This window comes from Mya arenaria, chromosome 1 (assembly GCF_026914265.1).
Source record: "Mya arenaria isolate MELC-2E11 chromosome 1, ASM2691426v1".
Classification (NCBI taxonomy): domain Eukaryota; kingdom Metazoa; phylum Mollusca; class Bivalvia; order Myida; family Myidae; genus Mya; species Mya arenaria.
The window spans coordinates 27,710,980-27,730,407 of record NC_069122.1 but is presented as its reverse complement, the minus strand read 5'-3'; the positions used below and the strand labels follow the sequence as shown (position 1 = coordinate 27,730,407).

At 35.1% G+C, this 19,428-nt stretch overlaps 1 protein-coding gene across 3 annotated transcripts in view; it reads left to right on the top strand.

Annotated features, from left to right (window-relative positions):
- Positions 1–472: 472 nt before the first annotated feature.
- The window catches only part of LOC128213627 (protein suppressor 2 of zeste-like), a 39,041-nt gene continuing 20,085 nt past the window's right edge, over positions 473–19,428 (top strand). Inside the window, exon 1 of one of the 3 annotated variants that reach the window (XM_052920777.1) lies at positions 473–550. The gene's annotated coding sequence lies outside the window, so the exon portion shown is untranslated. Of the gene's footprint in view, positions 551–5,278; positions 5,347–17,156; positions 17,905–19,428 lie in introns of those variants that run through there. The other 2 variants (XM_052921576.1, XM_052919974.1) reach the window with 2 other exon arrangements.

Sequence of the window (19,428 nt, the reverse complement as noted above, 5' to 3'; positions counted from 1 at the left end):
TACGTTATTAAAGGTAGACCAATGAAAATAAAAAAAAATGTTAGTACTTACACAAAATAAACGGTAATATGACTAAGTCGCATCAAACCAGTTGTTTTTGTAAGTAAATACTAGAACATCTTTAACCATCTCAGCTAAGCACATTTCTTTTAAATTAAACATGTGCATACTATTAAAAGTATCTCTTTCAGTAATAATGGCCAGTTGAAAATGATTCATCAATGTATTAAATTTTAACATCCGAAACTATTCTTTTCCGCGATAAAACGCATCGAGTAATTTCAAACCAATTTCATTTAAAATAAATTAAATTATCAACACTGCAAGAAAATAATATAATCTCTTCAATCTTGAATATTAATGACGCGTTAGACACGCCTATTAGCAGTTAACGATTGGTCGCACATGCTGTTTCTAAAAATAACCACTTGTAAATAATATCGCTTCAGTCACGTGATAGCGTGGCTAAATTTATCCAAAGAAAAGTTACACAGAGGAATTTTTTCTTTGTTAATTTCTGTTGTTTTATGGACTGATTCCAGCGTCAAGGGTGAGTGATTTTATTGTTTATAGAATCTATAATCTTTACAGAGTATTGTCACTTAAAATCAAGTAAGAAATATGGTTAACAGCTGAGATAATTAAGGTAGAAATTTCCATCGCCTAGCGATACGTTCAAAATGGCGTCTCGATCTTCCGAATTTGAATATCGCCGAGTGCGATCTTTTGTTCGAATGAGATAATCTAGCTTAACCGATTAAATACATTGACCGGTGGTCGAGTTAGGTCAAACTTCACACAACACATTGTTTGTTTCTTCAGACATTTTTTTCTATACGTTGAACTATTGATAATATATTCATTTTTGAAAAGTCGACCACACGCAGAATATATTCGTAGCGTTTTATAATGGATTTACGGCCGTAACCCGGCGATAGTGACTTGGATCTAGGTCATTTTTTGGCGCACTCCGAAAGTATTTTAGTTTATTAGTCAGCTTGATATTATGCAATAAATGTTTATGTTAAAGTCTGCTTAGTTGAAATGTCAAGTGTCGAAGCCGGCATAAGTCATAACATCAATTTTGTTCCAAATTGTTCAGTTTGCGCATATGATATGAAATATTATGTTCATTAATGTTAACCGCATTTTGAAGTGTTATTTATATATTAATACGTTTTTTTTGTTTAACCGTTCATGGCTGTTTATTAAACTCTCAGGCATGTACTGTTTATATGAATACACAACATATGTAAGGTTATTATATCTTTAAAAGCATAGCCGAATAAGTGTTCGTCTTTATCATGCGCTTGGTCCAACAAAAATAATGATTTTTTTTATTGTTTCACTGCCTAGCTTTTCACTGCACATTCTGAATGGGATTGTTTCATATACTCCGATATATACATGACTAGGTTTAAAAATAAATATTAAATCTCAAAAATCGCAATTGTTTCCTCATTTGTCACAGATCTCTTTAAAATCATGGCGTTTGAACTTTCAATGACACTATTTTCAACCAAGCTTATTTCACGAAACTTTTAAGTTATAACCAGTAAGGCCAATTTAAGGGTGTCCAGCAAATTGACAAGTTTATATGGGTGATTAATATAACCCCATAAACATGACATGTATCACCCACATCATGTCAAATAATGATAACAATCTATAAACTGGAATGATTTAACATTTGAAGTTTGGGTAAATAAGTTGACCTTTACGGTACGGCTTTTGTATTTTAAGCGAAACATGCTCTTAAGATCAGATTACTGAAATTTCCAAATGTGATGCATTTTTTTCTTTTCAAAATGTTTTTCTTTCAAACTATTATTTAAACTATTTATAAAGTGTGGGTGTTTTAATGAACGTTTATTATTGGTCCTCATTAAATATATATCAATCATGTGACTTGCTGCAGTGTTTCAGGGTCTCTTTCATGTTTTATGCTAAGGGTTATACTTTAAACAAGTGTTCAGTTATGATAAAATGTGCACAAAATGTTTGTTTTCAATGATAAACATCCTCACAAGGTCAAAATCGAGCTCTAGTATTTATTATTTCATAAAATAATGACAGAAAATGTTATGTTTTGCCTTCAAGCGTTTGTAACGTATGTGAAAGGCTTTCATTTAAATAAATTTGTTCAAAGGAAAACCTGTCAGTGTCTGTTTTGTTTTTGTTATTAAAAAGTTGATATTGAAGTGAGTAAAAGAAATAAAAAAGCTTAAAAAAGAATCGTCGTCGACATAAAGTCCGTGCTAGAGTAAATTATCGATGAAATATATACATCAATGCAGTAAAGAACATTGAATTACTTGCAGCAATTCAAATATGTAACAATGAATCTTTAAGCTGTTATTTCCTATTGCAATAATTATGATAGTTTTCTTCTTTTTGTTGTGCAAAACATACAGATTAAACATTTTATCGCCCAACTTGCGACGCAGGAAATCGCTGTTTGACCCCCTTCCTCTACTTCATATCTGGTGTCGGTGTTTCAGTCTATCAGATGAAAGTCTAATCTCTAATTGCGGACTGACCAATCACAAGCCAGCATTTCATTCACAATGTAACCTGTGACCTTCGACCCCGTAACATTTCAAGAGGGGGTGTCAGAATGCGATGAATGAAGCTGTTGAATGGGTTTTATCTTGTGTAAACATCGGCTTTACGCATGTACAAATGGTGTTTTCACTACAGTAAATGCTGGTATATACAATGTACGTAGTGATGTCAATTGTATTGTCAGATTTCCCTGCCACATACCATTAACTGCTTGACCGGGTTAACAAGAAAATTCAGACTTTTTGTCTGCATTAATAGTTGACATATTCCCAAATGAACGTGCACATTGAGCACTCAAATGTCTAGTCCATCGGAGTTGAAAAACTGAAAACAAAAAGAATAAAATGTCACGTTCTTGGCACGCTGGGTCCCGCGAACAAAACAACAGAATATATAACAGTACAGTTTTACATTCAGTCATTAATGAACATACATATACTAATATATAATAATAATAATTTATAAGTTATTCATATTTTGAAAGAATGTTACAATAACAAAGCGTCGCATCAACAAGAATGTAAAAATCTTCCGTGGCCGCTCGTGAAAGATCGGTTTGATCATCCCAACCAGAGCGTATGGTGTTTTGCGGAAAGTCATAACCAAACCCCAGCGTAGGGGTTGTTTTCTGAAACTCGGTTTCCAACCCGAGCGTGGGGTCGTTTTGCGGAAACTCGGTAAATTCTGTTTCCGCAAAACACGTAGTGAATACGCTCTGGTTTGGATGAATTTATCTTACACGACCGGCCATACTAGGTACTTTTTCTCTCACCTCATTTAAAGAAAAAATAGTTTTAAAAATATATTAACGTACGGGTATGTTTTTATCTCTGCCCGTGGGCAAGATAAGGATTTCCAGCATGGCCAAATATTTGGATCTACTTATCTTCGGTGGGAAAAAATGTTATTGTAGATGACACCACATTTGACAAAAATAATTTTCCTGACACGAATGTGAAATTAAGGCAAGAAGTCACAATTAAATACATCACGTTTTTGTTGTAAATAAATTGAATAAAGGGGGATGAAGTTCAATCAATATTAGATTATAGGTTTTCTTTGTAACTGCCAATATCTTCTGAAACTGGCGAGCAGATGGTTTCGCTATCACTTTTCATTCCAGTCCATGGAATACACTTGACTAGTAGTTGTGTACCATCATGCCTGGTGTTAAATTAATCTGGAAACGTTGATTTCTCGCTTCAGCTTTGTGTGTTTGCCATATAGAAATAACATTGCAACCCCCACTTTCTCACGCACATGCACGCAACTCTTCCAAACTTTGAAAAACGAGCAAAAAAGGAAATTTAATGAATCAAGTTTTATTATAGCATCTGTCAAAAGTTTGTAATGTGGACACACAATATTTCACAATTTTTTATGATAAACTTAGCCACTTTATGTACGTAATCTATATAGTAAAAACGTACGGGGGAATTTGGAGTGGCCCGATAAGCCAGGTGGCCCTTTAAAGCAGGTGACCGTTCAACAAGGGTTGTCTGTATGTGTCAGATCTTCCACTTTTTTTAAAGAACAACTCAGTCAATTGTATTTTTGTGTTTGTCTTACACATTTTATAATAAGGCGTTGTGTTATATTTCAGTATCTATAAAAATGCATAATTTATTTTTTATAATTGTTGATAATAGCTACACAGAACATACCCCAATATGTTAATTTTATGAGTCTACCAAAAACTTCCTATCGAAAAGATGTGTAGTGTATAATAAGTTGTTAAGTAAGGCAATTAACAGTTCATAAAATGACCAGAATAGAAAAATATGACCGCTGACATTCGAGACACACAGAGAAAAGTGTGCATTGTCAGAAAGTAAATCGTCATAAATATAATGTTGCAATGGTTTAATTTTCACGAATACTTGCAATGTATATTGATCCTAATCTGGGTTCACAAACTAGCTCATGGCATCGAGTGAATGGGTGCCGATTTTTTTACAGAGCAGCGGTTTAAAAGACGTAAAAACATGGATAAATTAGTAAACCGCTTAGTTGTTCATAAGTTGCACACATACAGCCATGGAGATTTGCAATTTCTGCTTGGCTCGAAGTTTTTTCATCGGCCACTGCGTGCTCGTGCTCGAGTTAACGGGTTTCGACTGTTCGTTCGTTCCATTAAATCTTAAATATTTACTCCTTCCTCGAAAAACAGAGAAAACAATACAACAAAAAACTACTTGATAAATCATAACGGAAACAATTAAAATAAAACCATTTAAAAGATAGATGTTTTGAAAAGATATATTTTAAAGAAAGTATCCCGCGGAATAAATATGTAATTGTATATAATGACACTTATAAGCTAGCAACAGACCAATTACAACGATATTTGCATTAAATTCTCATCGTTATAGTGCATCACATAGCTATTTTTGTTTTAAACGGCTATATTTCATTGGTATTGTCTGTGTCACCAGTTTTTGTGCACATTTATAACTAAGTTTGTCATTTTGTATTTATCAAAACCATAGATACGTATTGTTTCAGTAAAAAAAAGGAAATCCGTTTTGACATCGTTCTAATGGCCATTATAGACACAAATGTCCCGTTTGTCGCGCCAAGGAAATGTGTTTTTGATTAATATTTTTAATCAAGATACTAATGTTATTTAAACACATGGCTGATTTCCCTCTTTAAATATATCTTAAACCTGAACGTTGATACTTTGCATACACAGAGTTAGTTGTGGCTAAAAGCGCAACATAGTTTCAACAGAGTTTAAATTGTTTCACAAATCACAATGGTGTATTGCTCAACTGTTTGGTATGTAGTATTTAACTGTTTGGTAAAAACATTTTCTTCTGTTTGGTATTTAGATGTACTGTTTTAAGCTATAAACCATGCGCTTTTGTTTAATTTAGTTAAAAGTTATTTATTTTACAGCGATTGTGTTACACGTTTAGGAATTTAGCAAGGGTTAAAAATGGACAGGGTGTTGTAGAAAAGGGACGGGGCTAAGGTTAAAAGGGCGAATTTAATCGGGCTATTATTTATTTGGCAGAAAATGTTAGAAAGGGTGTTAAATTGAAGAAGTACTATTAAGTTTTCAAATGTTAATAAGTAAAGTGTGTATGTATTTTTAATCTAATTATAAGTTTTATGCAGTTCAAACGAATTATTTGACTGTCTTGAATAGTTAATTCTATGACGGCCGAAGGGTGCCCACGCTGGTCTCCATGACCCTCAAGTTATTACAACATTATATTAACAATCACTCTCGTTGACGAGATGCAACGCGAGAGTGTGGTCTTGTGTTGTGGGTGGGGATGGGGGGGGGGGGGTAGGAAACCAATTTGTCCGGCTTGGTGACCACAAACCAAACTCACATGCGCCATCGTCGGGATTCGAACCTTAGTCGCCAAGGTAAGAAACGAGTGCGTTAACGACGAATTAAATAATCATTCTTTCGTTGAAATTAGAAAAGAAACACTTTTAAAAGGCAATTTAACATTCAAACGATTATTAGTCACGCGCAATTTACTATACACTTATGGCTGTCTGTGTTGTTATGGTAATCAACTTATTAAATGGCCGAACGTGTAAATACTGTTTAAACTATACCGATGAATGATTATATTATTGTGAATCTTATTACTGGTTAAAACATTTTTTTCAGAGAACACTCGAATTCAATAGTGCACACAATACTTTTATTCCTAATTGTATTGACAATTTTTGTTCAACTATTCAACGAATTAAAAGGCAAACATTATGCTATGTTGAATAGGTCGGACAAAATGGGTTGCATTAGGTTAAATAAATACGACGTATGATCTCCATGAACAAGTTGTCAATGGCTTATCAGTTGAGGGCTGTAACTAGGTCATGTTCTTCAACAACTAGTAATTATTCATGCCAAGATTTATAAATTAGTCATTCACAGTCGGAAGACTTGAGGTGGTTTATCCGTCGAACATCTTGGCACAGGCTTGATGGTGTGGCCCAAATAATGGTTTGGTTAGGGTCACATCCTTTTTAAAAAAAAGGTTAATAGGCTTTTTATTCTTTTTATGTTTTTATTAGGCTTTATGTATGAACGTTATTTTCATCATTGGAGAATGGTGTTAAAGTAATCCTCTATATAACTCTTGAAAGAATTTAATCTACATATTAAAACACACCGCCACGTACATTTTTTTTTACCAAATGACTAGGTAGACATGCCGGTATTTTTTGTTGAAGTAATATTAGGTTTCAACTGCCAAATATGTCTGGAATGTACGAATTTATAATCATACTTTATTTTTTAATCAAAACAAAAGATCAGATAAAAAAGTGATTATCTTAAGCATTTTATTCCTTGTTGGCAGGTGGGTGACTATACTGAGACCCTTTTTAACTTAAGTGTAAAATTTGGAATTCTTATTTTTTTTAGAAAACCAAATCTTAAAAATGGAGTGTTATTTTTTAAAACTTCAGTTTACAAACTTTAATTGCAGAATATAGACTTAACACTTTCTTACAGAGAAATCAAATAGTTTGAATTTAAGGTAAAGTGATTTTTTTTTTACTTCTGCTTCTGTAATATTACTGGTCTCCGTGAGGGAATAAGTTTGGTTTCACATAGGACAGGATGCAGCACCCTTACATAACTATTAAGTAATAACCCAAGTCTTGATTATAATACTTCTACAGTCGAACCCGTTGGCTCGAACTCGCTTTGCTCGAATTCCTCGTCAGGTCGAACTGGATGTAAAAGACCAAATTCTTTATACTGAATGTAAGCATTCCCGCTTAGCTCGATTTTTCCGAGGCTCGAGGTATTTTCGCCAGTCCCTTGGAGTTCGAGCCAAAGGAGTTCGACTGTTACCTATTTTCCATTCACAACAATTGTCATTGTTTGAAGTACATTGTATATGCCGTTACGATATATCGTTTATAGTAAGTTATCAATTCTGTTTTTAAATTTAAACCCTGCATTTTGAAATGAGAGTATTAACACGCAGTCGCCGCCCTTAATCAGAAAATTGCTCATCTTCGAGGTAGGTTAACGAGCTATCGTGGTCCAAAAAAGAAAATTAAGCGAGCTAAAATATCATCATCATTTAAAATCATAATTTCCATATTTTTTCAATATTTTACCCATTTTTCATTCATTTTAATGTATCTTTAAAATACCTCAGATTGGTTGAAGGGTTTACTTGTGTGTGTTTTATGAACGTGAGATGAAAAAAATAATTAAATGTCGAGGGAGTTCTCTTCAGATACATGATAAAATGGAAATTCATTATTTAAAATATTTGATGTAATTTAATCAACCTATTTCCGCCTTTGCCATTCAAAATGTGTTACAATAAAGGGTGATGCATTTTTTGCTTGCATTTTTATGCTTAACTCATTTGACTTAAATGATAAAAACCCACATGGTTCGTGTATAGCTGAAAATATTAGCCTTTATAAATGAGTTTATGGCTGTGTTGCCATAATATCCGCAGTAAAAAACGCCAAAATATCGCGTTATTGTTTTGTTCTGTACACAAAGCGGATGATTTTTTTTGGGTTTTGGCCATTCAAGTCAAATTAGTTAAAAATAATATAAATGCATTAAAAACATTTTTTTGGCACCGACCTATATTATGCTCCTTTAAAACTAACATTTTCTGATTATCTAGACTAAGAATTTTAGAATTTAGGAGTTAAAGAAGGCTTCTGAACCCTGTCGATTATAATGCACCCTTTTGTCCTCATTTTAGTCAAGACTGTCAAATATTTATTTTTTATTTTAAATATGTACACACTCTACAGATTTGGCTGTACAAAGCTAATATTACGTCATTTAAACACAAATCCAAAATATTTCTAACAAATTCATAATGTTCAATTTCTATTCATCCCGATACAATGTGGTAAAGGTTTGCCCCCCCCCCCCTTAATAACCCATCCTGTGCAGCACCCTACCCCTTTTCTCAAAACCTGGCTCAAACCCTAGATTATGTACGATGTAACAACTGTTGGTTGGTTGTTGTTATTGCAGGTTGGTTTTGTTTATATAAAACGTAAAATCGAATTGCAGGTCTTAAAGTGACACATAATTTAAAATCAATACATGCACATATTCTACAAACACAAATTTTGAGTGATAAATATTTAACTACTTCATTAATTATGCATATGGGGAAAATATTATTTGCTGATAACAATATTGTAACCGTGTATTTAATAGCCGCAAACGCAAGAATATTAAATAATTGTTGAGTGCTAAAATATTTACTGTGTATACTAACATTTTTGTCGACAGACTGGATTTAACACATCTTGGAGAAAGGTTTGATTAAGAAGTATATGTTTGTCAGTGTGTTTTAACCACACTCCTTGTTATATAAACAAAAAAATGACTATTTTTTATAAATAAATCTTAAGCCTGGTGAAACCATTGGATGTTTTTCTTTTTTTTTTTTGCATTTAAACATAGTATCAACTATTAAATGTCACAAGTGTAATTAGTCATTAGATCTCCTGATGAATTTGTCGTGAAAGGTGTTGACTGCTGCTTCTATAGTCTGTTGCCATTGACAACCAACAAATGCGGACGAACCTTGCAAGAGTTAAATAATGTACACAGAGAGAATAGCACTATGGTGATACCTATGATTGTAGTAGACAGCGGCGATAACACTGCCTTTATTCGATATATCACCTCCACCAACAACAGCACCACAATATAAACAACGTTTCTTTTACTTGGCTATCTGAACGTCAATTTAATCATAATTTCTTATATGGACGTTCTAACTTTCTTGTAACTGCAATTTTCGCCCATAACTCTGAATTTAATCATTGTTAAGTTATGTCCCTTGTTTATCTAAATGAAAAACAACAATCAAGCCGAGGCGAGTTACTAAGGTCCAAAGGCACACGTGCTTAAACGAAGCACGCGTTTCAATCACAAGCGTTAGCGTTCGCTATAAGGCGCGTGATTATGATCCAAAGACACGTGTGCACACACGTGCAAAAATGTAAGACTCTTTTCAATCACACGCGTAAGCGTTCGCTCCAAGGTGGGTTGTAAATGTCCAATGGCACACGTGCAACATAGTAAGGCACACGTGTAACAAAGTAACAAAAATGTATCCTGGCTGCAGGCTCGTTAAGATTCCAAAACATATACAGTCGAACCCGTTGGCTCGAAATCGCTTGGCTCGTTTGTTTGAACTGGATGTAAAGGACCAATTTATATCTACTGAATGTAAGCATTCCCGCTTGGCTCGAACTTGCCGAAGCTCGAGATATTTTCGCCGGCCCCTGACAGTTCGAGGCAACGGCGTTCGACTGTATAACAAATATCAAGAGTGTAGCATGCAGCACCGGACAATAACAGTTACAATCACAAGCGTAGGCATCAAAGCTTGTTGTTAAAACCCAATAACATACATCATATAACAAGACTGTTCGATGCAGCATTGGAGAATAATTGCTAATAAAATGAAATAATAGAAAACGTTTGTTTGTCAAGATATTTCCATGGAAATCGAAATCATTGGAAAATCAGAATTTTCTGTAGTTATTTTCGTAGTATGCGAAGAAATATGAATGTCTCCGGGCAATGTGAATTATATTGAAGACTTGTTTTCAATGGTTCGCCATCTTGTTCACATCAGCTCATCAAAAGCCAGTTGAATTAATTTTACATATTTCACCGCCTTGTCGGTCCTCAGTCGCCAATTGTGAAATGTTAATGTTAATGTAGCACACTTAAATGTAGATAAAATTTGTCATTTGTCCTTTTCAGTCTACTGCCATTCGTAAAGTAGCTTACCATGTTGCGGTTATTATGAAGCGTGTTGGATTGACGTTGAACGTGTTCCGTCGAATGGCGGTGCTAAATTCACTTCAAACGTTTTCTAAAGAGGAAAATCACCTTTAAGTTACAGTGATCATTCCACAAAAATGAACATCAAACAACAGTTAAATTAGATTAAGTTTTTCTGTAGGTAATACAACAGTTAAATTAGATTAACTTTTTCTGTAGGCTATACATATATACGCTTAATAATTTATTATGTTATTTTGTTAACAAATAAAAGAAACCGTTGTGTGAGGTTGCACATATTTTGCTCGACTTTTTTCAAAGAAAAAATGGGTATGTGCGTGGTCGGCGCGCAAATACTTAAGATTAACCATGAACCATAGTCGTAACCTAAAGCCCGTTTCAAGATGCACTCTTACTCCCAAATTAGATGTACCACATTTAATATAAGTGTTTTAATTACCGTAGGGGATGAATAAATATCAAAAACAACGGTTCTTTTACCGTGTTAATTTGGAGGAAAGGTGCAGAGAACACGGTTTTTGTACCTTATTGGACGATGGTTGATCACTGTAAATATTTTAGGACCCACCAGTCATTCAATATATGTGCGTTGTCAATCTGTGAGAGTGCAACTTTTAGGGTTAAGAACCTTTAGCAGCGAGAACATAAACGATTAAGGGCCAGCGGTTAGAGGGTTTCTTGATCGAACTTATTACAGCAGTTTTCCTTTGAATATGTCGTCGTTGTCCAGTGGTCTTTATTTCCCAGTGGATTGTTCTGTGGTCTTGCTGAGCGTAATATTAGATGCCCAAACTATTATTAAAAGTCAATTTAACAAATTGATCTAGCGGCCTTTGTGCAATATCATTTTATGCTGAAGGCGTTAAACAAAGTATGGTTGTTTCTAGTTTCCCGACCTACCCTTTTCTTTGGCCCGGCCTTTAACTTTTTTACACTGCTCTGAGAATTTTTTTATCATTAGCTCTACTGGCCAAAGGCCAGAAGAGCTTATGCGATGGTAATGTGTACGTAGTATGTGCATCCGTGCGGTCGTGCGTTCGTGCGTCTGTAAACAATTGCTTGTGAACACGATACAGTCTTCAGTTTTGATTGTATCTCGATGAAACTTGTACAGTATCTAGGTATCCATTAGAGCTCGGTTCCTTTCGAAAACCAGCAAGATCCACCCATGAATGCCTAGATTATGGGCCATGAAAGTTTTAAAGAAATGCTTTCTATTTTTAGCCAGGTCTGCATGAGCGAATTCTATTTTTAGCCAAGTTTACATGTACATGTAAATTCCAGTCTAGAGTTAAGGGAGACAATTTGCAAGTCTTGGATTTTGAGAGACAATTTGCTTTTTGCTTCTGCAGTTGATTTTGTGAATTACTCTGCCTTGTTCTTGTTGAAAGCCCAAAGGCCGTTTTTTAGCTTGAAGTTCTGTAGTTTGCGCATTCATCTTAACAAAATTGGTTGTGAATGTTTAAGTTATGCACCTGGTGTCATTACTGGCCACACCCAGGGTTCACGGGTTTGGTAAACATAAATCTGGACAGGTTTAAAAAAAATTTGTGTGTTCGTGCATCCATCTCAGCACAATTGATTGTGAATGTTTGTTTAAATTGATCAATGTTGTCCTAGGATGCCCTTGACTTTGACCTTTTGACCAACTTTTTTTTAACTTTTAAAACTACAGAAATTTTTACTATGAGTACAGTTTTGAAAGCGTTTTTTTTTTGTCAGATGACGTTTACTTGGCACATATTAAAATAGTTCATGCAACTAATCTGCTTACAATACTTTCTGGGCTCAGATGTTGAACGTGCTACGTTTTCAGGTAACCCAAACACAAAACATAAACTATATGTCTGTTGCCTTTTACGCATACATACATGCTCTGGATTGATATGACCACAAAAGCCATGCCAGTAGAGCATAGGCCCTTTTGGGCATCTTGTTTTTTTTTTAAATGCTAACGAAGTGTCTGGCTTTTCACAATATCAGTGATGCTTATACTGTTTTTAAAGATGTTCTTAAGCATATACAGTCGAACCCCGTTGGCTCGAACTCGCTTGGGTCGAAATCATCGTTGGCTCAAACTGAATGTAAAGACCGATTTCTAAAAAAATGACGGTAGGCATTCCCGCTTGGCTCGATTTTTACGAGGCTAGAGGTATTTTTGCCAGTTCCTGTGGGTTCGAGCCAACAGTTTTCGACTGTAATTCATGTTTTGTTAACAGAAAAAAATCTCATGAAAATAATTGCCTTATAAAAATAGAAAGACAAACGACCGACCGAACGATTTCCCGACCTATCTACCCTTCTTTTAAGGGATATTAAACCGAAAACAAACATATTATTTTTTACGCCAATAGTGTAAGCTTTTGCTTAGCTTATAACTGGCTTTCGAATTTTCCATTGCATTGTCATCATTGGTAAAAGAATTTAAAACTTGGACCCAAGCATCGATGTCTGAAGAGATCTCTCAGCATGGTAGCCAAGATTTAACAATGCATCATGGTGCAAAAGAAGTGATAGTCGAAAATTGAAAATATGAGGAAGATAAAAGCGATATTAATATGCAGTCAGTGAAGCGAGGCTCGAGAGCAGCAATACGCGGACCACCGTGGTTATGTGTGCCCGGTGGAGCGTATCGCAGTGACGCGCGGTATCGGAACATCGCCTAGATAGGACGAGAAATGATGGATGACATGTAAATGGCGTGTCAGCGCGCCCACCAGGGTAGAGGGAGAGACGCCCAAGTGTGATCTGGGCTCTCCCCTGTGGTAGGTTGATTTGGTGTAGAGTTTGAGGAACGGGGGGGGGGGGTTATGGAATATTCGAGGATTTTTTTTTCAAAATGTCTTCTGTTTATATGTGTAAGGACCGGAATACGTCTGCAGGATGCCATATCATGCGGCCTTTAAGGAACAGAAACTTATTTTTTGTCGACTTTAATAAACAAAGAGTTATAGGCAGTCGCCCTGCCTATAGTATAGGGATCGGGAGTATAAATGTTTCCAAGCAAGGGGTCTTTAGTCCAGCAGACTGGCCCTTGCTTGAGAGGGTAACATAAAAAACTGACTAAGTTCGCAGTTGGATAACAGACAACAAATCGACACAAATCCTAACTGGGTACCATAACAAACTGATATAGCTCGCAGTTGGGTACCTCACTAATTTGACAAAGCTAGTATCTGGATACCAGACCAATTTGACAGAGGCTCCTGCTTGGAACCAGGCAAAATTGACAAACTTCGCAGTTGGGAACCAGACAAAACTGACATTGATCTCAGCTGGGTACCATATTTAAACTGACAAAATTCGCAGCTGGGTACCAGACAAAATTGACAAAGCTTCTTAGATATGTATTATGTCCAGAATATGATTTGCTGTCGATTTGTTGTCGCTTTCACTTTAATATTGAGAGTGGTCTGTTGGTGCCTCTCACTCAAGAGGTTGTCGGTTCGAACCCCACCGCTGACCAAGGTAACTTTCCCATGACCACCCAACATGATATTTTGTACTCGTTTGCACTCGATGGTCGAAATAAGTATAGCATAGAAATAAACTTTATTGATGACTGTCGTCGTCGCTGTGTTGCTGCTGTTGTTGTTTATGTTTTTGTTGTTGTTGTTATCGTCGTCGTCGGTTAAATTTGCATGTTGATAACGATGGTAAGAATACGTTTTGGGGAAATTGGCGCTTGTTCTTTCAATTCATTTATGATGTTTGTGCGTTGCAGCTATAAATGTGAAGTTACCGGAAGCACTTACTTTTAATCTACAATCATGTTGTAATGTGATCAATCGTTTTAACCTGTCATCTCACAATGTATCGTTATTATAATGTAAAAAGGTAAAGAACACAGCCATTATAATCCAATTTGTTATGTTCGACTGCTATTTCAAATGCTGAATATTTTATGAATCGATTTAAAAGACATTTGTCTTAAAGAGATGAAAGTACTCTGATTCAATCACTGTTTTGTTATAGAAAATAAAATTCAAAGCAAAACACATGCCCAGATATTTTAAGTCAATTTATGTGAATGCTGTTGTTGACGTAAATATGTTGTACAGTAGTATAAATGTTTTACGCATTTATTTCGACTCCATTACGGTTAAATTGTTCCGCTGTTTCGCCGTGAATTATATTCATGATAGGTCAGCCTACCTCATTTAGTGGTCAACATTTTATTTTGTCCAATAAGGAAGAGGTATTTCTTAAGATTTCCAATACAATTATTTCATTAAATCAGCATTCAGACGTTATTGATTGTAATTTTATTTAATCAGGTGAAGCGGTATATATTAACAGTGGCTCGCTCAGTTATTGAGTAGAGTACACAATATGATGTAGACCAATACTTTTTGATGATTGTTATTATGTACTTACATCAAATAATAGCTTGAAGAGACGCAGTCTTTAAGCAGGCGCAAATACCCCTGTAAGCTCGACCTCAATTTGTTTTTACTAGCAGACAATTAATATATACATTCTGATGTTTCTTGCTCGAGAAAGACGTGTAAATTTACTAAGACAAAATGGCGACGGTTTTCTTTGTGCAAATGTCATTAATGATATACAGGCTCGACTTTAATGTTAAAATTATATTGGTATTAATATTATTTATTTTACAACTTATCCTCACCTACCTTTCATACATGTATGGCAGTGAAATGGAAAGAAACAATTTCGTTTTTGGCCTAAGGATTCAACATTCTAGCACTCTCCTTCATTACGTAAATAAAAGAAACGCGACTCTTTTATGTCTAGTTTATATATTAAGACACTAAAATCAAATCGTAAATTCTGCAGTGACATCGGAAACCAGCACTTATAAGCTTTGGCGTCACTGTTTATCCATTTCATTTTGGTGGTACCCCATTTAGCCCACACAAACAAATAATAAATTCTGCAGAGAGATCGGAAATCAACACCTGTAAGCCTTTGGCCTTACTATACAGGCATTTGATGGTCCCCGTTCAGCCCACAAAAAACAAATAACAAACTATGCAGAGAGATCGGAAACCAGCACTTATTAGGTTTGGCCTTAAAGGGGCATATGGTGGTCCCCCATTCAGCCCTCAAAAACAAATAATACATTTTGCAGTGAGATCGGAAACCGACACTTGAGAAAGTTTTGGCCTTAGTGGTGATCCCCCGTTCAGGCCACATAAACAAATAATAAATTCTGCAGTGAGATTTCCCGGAAACCAACACTTATACTCTTTGGCCTTACTATTCGTCCATTTGGTGGTCCCCCATTTAGCCCATAAAAACAAATAGTACTTTCCGCAGTGAGATCGGAAACCAACACTTGTAAGCTTGGCCTTGCAATACTATTCATCCATATGGTGGTCCCCCATTCAGCCCACATTAGATCACTTCTCAATCTAACTATATGTAATCATCACCGCTAATGCACTCCGGAGATGAAATGAAATTCTTCGCAGCTAGTTCATGATAATGTATATTTAATGACATGTACCCCAGAGCAATATATGATTTGAATTTTCTTTGACGTTCTAAAAGACTTGTTGATTTCTAGATAGCGTTTGATAAATGTGAGTATTTATGCGAGCTGTCTGCGCAATAAAACTGCGTGAGCGCTTTATAGAATCACTCACGGCATGTCGTAATCGAGTGTGTTCTTTACTACGCTGTAGACCTTGCATGTCGTTAAACATTTAAATAAAGTTAACTGTAATTCTTTTGTCGTTTCGAGTTGCACAAGGTTGCATCTGCACTCCCGTATTGTTTTTCTTCGTCATCTGTCTTCAATTACCGTGTTTATTAATTGATCATTTTGCAAAATCATTGCGTTTTATTTTGTTTGCTAGTTAGTGAAGCTCACTTACAAAATATAATAGTCAAACAGTAGACACGAATGCCTGTTTACTTATTGTATGCGGTCATTGACGTGAATTTAAAGGGATTCTTGTTGTTGTTGGCGTTGTTGATTTTGCACTTCTTCATCTATTCCATCATATTCATCAACACCTTCCTCCTCCTCCCCCTCCTCTTCCTCCTTCTCCTCCTCCTCCTCCTCCTCCTCCTTATCATCATCATCACCACCACTTACATCAATTAACATCATCATCATCATCATCTTCTTCTTCTTCTTCATCATCATCATCATCATCATCATCATCATCATCATCATCATCATCATCATCATCATCATCACCACCACTTCTTCCTCCTCCTCCTCCTCCTCCTCCTCCTCCTCCTCCTCGGCGTTCTTCTTTATTCTTATTATTTTATCTTAGTATATATTCTTCTTCTATTTTTTAAACTCTTTTGATTCTTTTTCATCTTGTTCTTCTTATTCTTCTCAATCTTCTTCAAAAACATTTGTAAGTGTATGCGTATGTATTTCCTTCATTTTTCCAGATATCTGGAAAAAGACAATGTAATGTTTGTGCTCTCATTAACACAATAATGACCTGCGTTTTACGTAATTACTTTTGGCACATGTTTTTGGTATGATAACGATTTTCAAATAAGTCTATGTTTATTTTGCTTTCAAAACTCTATTTATTAATTGAAAGATCCGGGGTTGTAAGATCCCACTTCAGTGTATGAATTGCCTTCTCAGTTAATTGGTTCGCACAGCATTAAACCTCTTAATTTGTAAACCAATTGGATTGCTTTTAGACGATTTTCTTTGTGAATTATTTTCTTTGTCACTCACCGTAGCCATTTTTTGTGTGCGAACGCTTGCTTTTGCAAATGTCATCATTATTCGACATGCACATTATAAAAGTTTCTGTCAATGCATTTGAAGCACTTATTACGAATGGGAGGGCGCTTGCACGCGTATTTTGTGAAATTCAGATTCCGCAAGTGTTTATGAATAAGAAAACGTAAATTTTAAAGGGCATAATCAGCCAGATGCATTTTTGAAAAAGAAAATAGGAATTCTGTTTTCTACTTCTTCAATGTGTGATATTGAAACTGTAGTGAAAGGAAGATTGGATCTATTATCCGGAGACGATTATTTCTCATTCGCTCATTTTTGCACGTGTTTCTTATTCGGTTCCCCTCGGCTGCCCTGGGTGTTTGTCGCTGAAGCGCATGCGGGATTCGGTTTTGTTGTCAGTGAAAAGATAAATTGTGAGATTTGGGGGGAATATCTACGATATATTATAGCTGTAATTTGAGTGAGGATTTATTATTTTCTTGTCAAGAGATGTCTACAATTTGAAAGTGATAAATGTTAGCCCGAGAGTACTCGTTTTAACCGCCTGAATTTACTGGCACCCCCTGATACTAATTATTACGATAATAGCCAGTGATTGTGAGCTAGCTTCACATCTGACACCTTTAAACCTTGAAAAATTGTATTTATATGTAAATTTGTGTGAATTATCTGAGCAGTGAACCAAGCAAGATTATAAAATGCCTTTAAAACATTTTATATGAATTTAATGGAATTAAACTTAACATTTAGGAGGAATTGATACCAGAGTTGTGGAATTATTTATTGAGGTGATAATTTTGTTATGACAGAACGACCTTAATTTGTTTTGGCTAAATTCTGCGACTGGATAAAATATTTATTGGTAAGTATTTAAATTATTTAATAAATGGGTATTACATTCTGTATACCTTGTTTCTTGTTTAATTTAACCATCACGTATTTTTCTGTGTAAAAACAATATCACTCCACATTTTTGTAAACAATTTTATTGGAAAAAGCAAAAGTTTAATTGATAATATTCCAGCAAGTGAACGATTATTTTTCATTTTTTAACGATAAAGAATTATTTTTTAAAAAGTAGTTCATTTTCCATATAAATTATTAAATGAAAGCGTGATTTATAACCCTTGATTTCATGAAATACATTCTTCAAACATTCACCACCTACTGTATTTAAACAGGAAATGACGTCGATTAAATATTATGCAAATGTGACGTCATCTTTTGATATAATATAATATAATAATGATAATTGTATTCTTGAACACAAACTTCGATGAATGTCAAAGCTTCAATTTTTTTGTCCGCTATAATCGTTCATATATGCATAGAATTTAGTCTGGATTCAATAATTGCATTTTTATTTGTTTGATTGTATATTTAATTCACGTGTAACCGTTCTCTAATGGCCTGTGTGATAAAATAGCATATGGGGATCATTTGTTTTATGTTCTAAATAAAAAACTGCTTTTATTGCCAGTATATATTCAAATTTGTTGCTTTAGATCTCATAAAGATCTTTTAAGTGTTACTTTTATGTGTTAATCTAAAATATAAATCACGGTATAAAGCGAGGTTTTTTATCGCATATTTAAGGAGTAGCGAATTGCTCCGTGTTTTTTTTCTGGTTTAAAAACCTGTGTTTTCTAGCGACCGAATTCATGTAAAACTATCTGCTGAATCTGTTTTGTAAATAAAACCACGGATGTTTTGTGGAGTTGTATGTTTATACAGCACACATGGGCAATTTTAATGAATAAAAAATACCCCCTTTTTTCTGCAAATACGTGTTATACTATGTTTTTCGGTTTTAAAGTTAAGCCTAGTTGCGTTTTTCTTTTGACGTGTAGGGAAATTTAATCGTTTTGTCTGTGTTTTGTTTAACAAAACATCACAAGTTATTGTTATAGCGGCAGAGTGCAAAAACGTTACGCTAGATTCACATGTTTTCTAATGCACAAGTGTAGCAGGGTCCCTCAATGAAGCTAGTACAAATGTCGAGTTATTCTCCTTGGATAAAATACCCAACATTTGTCTAGTAATTCCCTTGGCTTCAAGGCCCATCTCTCTAGATAAAACGATGGTCAAGTAATTCAATTTGGTTACAAGGCCCACCACTCTAGATAAATTAATTTTCGAGTCATTCCCCTTTATTTCAAGATCTTGCAAGACTCTTGATAACAAACTTATAGATAACTTTCCCCTGGCTGCAATGCAATAACACAATTGTCGAGTTATTTCCCTTGACTGCAAGACCCTCCAGCCTTGATGACAGAAGTATCGAGTTTTTCCCCTTGCTGGATGCTCTCGATTCTTGATAACAAAATTGTCGAGTTATTTCCTTGGCTGCTGTAATGTCCATCATTCTTGATAAAACAATTGTCGA